This window comes from Otolemur garnettii, unplaced genomic scaffold, assembly GCF_000181295.1.
Source record: "Otolemur garnettii isolate 467f Iridium unplaced genomic scaffold, OtoGar3 scaffold00052, whole genome shotgun sequence".
NCBI classification, from domain to species: Eukaryota; Metazoa; Chordata; class Mammalia; order Primates; family Galagidae; genus Otolemur; species Otolemur garnettii.
Genome location: NW_003852447.1, coordinates 4,052,645 through 4,056,182, shown reverse-complemented (window position 1 = coordinate 4,056,182; position 3,538 = coordinate 4,052,645). Strand labels below are relative to the sequence as shown.

Here is a 3,538-nt window from a genome sequence, read left to right as displayed (position 1 = left end):
TATTGTCTCAAATTTTCTATTTTATTATGCTGCCCCTTTCCTGGTTCTTTGGCTAGAGAGGCTTTTGCTGTGGCTTTACTTGTCTGTGTCATTGGTATTTCCAGGCTACCAGCTTCTTATGCCTAAGATTAAGGCATCAAGTCTGCATGAGTCAAAAAGAAAACCCAGGCTCTGAGCCTGTGGCTCAAGCGGCTAAGGCACCAGCCACATACACCTGAATTGGTGGGTACAAATCCAGCCAGGGCCACCAAACAATAATGATGGTTGTAACCAAAAAAATAGGTGGGCATTGTGGCAGGTGCCTGTAGTCCCAGCTACTTGGGAGGTGGAGGCAGGAGAATCGCTTGAGCCCGGGAGTTGGAGGTTGCTATGAGCTGTGATACCATGGCACTCTACCCAGGGTGACAGCTTGAGGCTCTGTCTCAAAAAAAAAAAAAAAACAACAACAAAAACCAGAGTACTCACCACTGCCTTTCCTTAGGCCCCGAGGTCCTTAGTCAGTTTGCCTGTATGTGTAGACACCCACACACATGCATATATATGTAGGTATATACATACACTCTCCACTGTTCAGAGTCTAATCATTTTATATTTAATGTCCAGGGTTTTCAGTTTCACTGAGGAATAGGAGAAAGGATGTCCACTTCATCTCCCCACAAGCTGAAGTCTGCCTAAGGACTACTTTTCTTTTCTCCCCACATGTAGGACATTTGTTCACAGGAGGCCACAAGTCTTGTGCTACCCTTTGTCACAATGACCCTAGATTCCTGTCGGGTGTGTTGTAAACAGAGAAGCCATTCTTTAAGCTCCCTGCTCTGAGCACACCCCAGAACCACTTTCTTTCTTTTCTTTTCTTGAGACAGAGTCTTACTTTGTCATCCTTGGTAGAGTGACATGGCATCACAGCTCACAGCAACCTCAAACTTGTGGGCACAAGTGATTCTCTTGCCCCAGCTGCCCAAGTAGCTGGGATTACAGGTACCTGCCACAGTGCTAGGCTAATTTTCTATTTTTAGTAGAGATGGGGTCTTGCTCTTGCTCAGGCTGGTCTCCTGATCCTGAGCTCAAGCGACTCACCTGCCTCAGTCTCCCAGAGTGCCAGTTAGGATTATAGGCATGAGCCACTATATCTGGCCCAGAGGACAGCAGTTTTCTAGTACTTGTATATCCTTTTGAGCACATAAGTAAAGAATATAATAAATAAAAAAAGAACGTGACTACATCCTATTCATTTTTGGCAACAAACATCTTTTCAAACAACATGAGACTATTTTCTCATTTGACTATACCTGACCACACATAGTTTTCCTGTTTGCTATATGCCTGATCTCCCTGGAGACACCCTGACATAATGGAAAGAGAACTTTAATAGAACTGGTGTCACTGACTCTGTGTCTTGGGCAAGTATTTAAAAAAAAAAAAAAGCCAGGCAAGGTGGCTAAGACCTGTAATCCTAGCACTCTGGGAGGCTGAGGAGGGTGGATTCCTTAGTCTTAGGAATTTAAGACCATCCAGAGCCAAGAGTGAGACCCTGTCTCTACTAAAAAAACAGAAAAATTAGCTGGGCATTGTAGCACATGCCTGTAGTCACAGCTACTGGAGAGGCTAAAGCAAGTGCAATGATGCCATGGCACTCTACCCAAGGTGTGCCAAGAGTGAGACTTTGTCTCCACCAAAAAAAAAAAAAAAAAAAAATCCAACCAGGTGAAGTAGTGTGCACTTGTAATCCCAGCTACTCCAGAAACTGAGATGGGAAGATCACTTGAGTTGAGTACAGGAATTCAAGTCCAGCCTAGGGAACATAGAAATACTGTTTCTTGAAAACAAAGAAAACCATCTGAGTCTTAACCTCATTTGAAAAATGGAGAGAATACCAAAAGTCTCACGGAAATGCGTTTTTATTTTTATTTTTTTTAGAGACAGGGAAATGCATTTTTTTTTTTTTCCAAAGAGATAGGGTCTCATTAGGCTTCCCAACTGGAAAGGAGTGATGGGATCATAGCCTACTGCAGCCTCCAGCTCCTGGGCTCAAGCAATTCTCCTGCTTCAGTGTCCTGAGTAGTTGGGACTATAGTTATGTGCCCATACCTGGCTAATTTCTCTCACTCCCAGGCTGGTCTTAAAACTCTTGGGCGGCTCGGCGCCTATGGCTCAAGCGGCTAAGGCGCCAGCCACATACACCTAAGGTGGCGGGTTCGAATCCCCAGCCCGGGCCCGCCAAACAACAATGATGGCTGCAACCAAAAAATGGCCAGGCGTTGTGGCGGGCACCTGTAGTCCCAGCTACTTGGGAGGCTGAGGCAGGAGACTCGCTTGAGCCCAGGAGTTGGAGGTTGCTGTGAGCGTGATGCCATGGCACTCTACCCAGGGGGATAGCTTGAGGCTCCATCTCAAAAAAAAAAAAACAAAAAAAAAAACTCTTGGGCTTGGCCAGGCGTGGTGGCTCATGCCTATAATCCTGGCACTGTGGGAGCCTGAGGCAGATGGATTGCCTGAACTCATAAGTTTGAGACCAGCCTGAGCCAAAGCCATAGTGAGACCTCATCTCTAAAAACACAGCTGGGCAACGTGTCCAGCACCTGTAGTCCCAGCTAACTTGGGAGGCTAAAGCAAGAGAATCGCTTAAGCCCAAGAGTTTGAGGTTGCCGTGAGCTATGATGCCACGGCATTCTACTGAGGGCAACAAAGTGAGACTATCTCAAAAAACAAAACAAAACAAAACAACTACAACTCCTGAGCTCAAGTGATCCTCCTATCTCCCTAAGAGCTGGGATTATAGGTGTGAAGTGAGCTAAGGCCTGGCTGTACAACTGTCTATCTTAATGCAAAAAGCATTTAATTTTTGCATTTAACTTTTTGCCTGTAGCTCAGAGGTTAGGGCTATATACACTGAGGCTGGTGGGTTCAAATGCAGCCTGGGCCTGCCAAACAACGACAATTACAACCAAAAAATAGCCGGGTGTTGTGGTGGGCGCCTGTAGTCCCAGCTATTTGTGAGGCTGAGGCAAGAGAATAGCTTAAGCCCAAGAGTTGGAGGTTGCTGTGACGCCAAGACACTCAACTGAGGGAGACATAGTGAGACTGTCTCAAAACAAAACAAAAAATAAACAACAAAAAAATAAAGGGCCTGGCACATAAAGGATGTATTAATTTCTTTCCCTTCTGGTACTCTCTTTTACAATGAACAAATCAAGTGCTTTTAGAAATACACTTGGCTCGGCACCTGTGGCTCAAGTGGCTAAGGTGCCAGCCACATACACCTAAGGTGGCGGGTTCGAATCCAGCCCGGGCCTGCCAAACAACAATGACAGCTGCAACCAAAAAAATAGCCAGGTGCTGTGGAGGGAGCCTGTGGTCCCAGCTACTTGGGAGGCTGAGGCAGGAGACTCGCTTGAGTCCAGGAGTGGGAGGTTGCTGTGAGCTGTGATGCCACGGCACTCTACCCAGGGGGACAGCTTGAGGCTCTGTCTCAAAAAAAAAAAAAAAAAAAAAAAAGAAATACACTTTATCTGAGTTTAGAGACTAATGTCTCTGTCAC

The 3,538-nt window shown here is 45.9% G+C and overlaps 1 non-coding gene across 1 annotated transcript; it reads right to left on the bottom strand.

The window, feature by feature from the left end:
* Positions 1-697: 697 nt before the first annotated feature.
* Positions 698-828, bottom strand: LOC111726063. The gene has a single exon (XR_002773954.1). It is a non-coding gene; the product is annotated as a small nucleolar RNA SNORA11 (small nucleolar RNA).
* Positions 829-3,538: the final 2,710 nt, after the last annotated feature.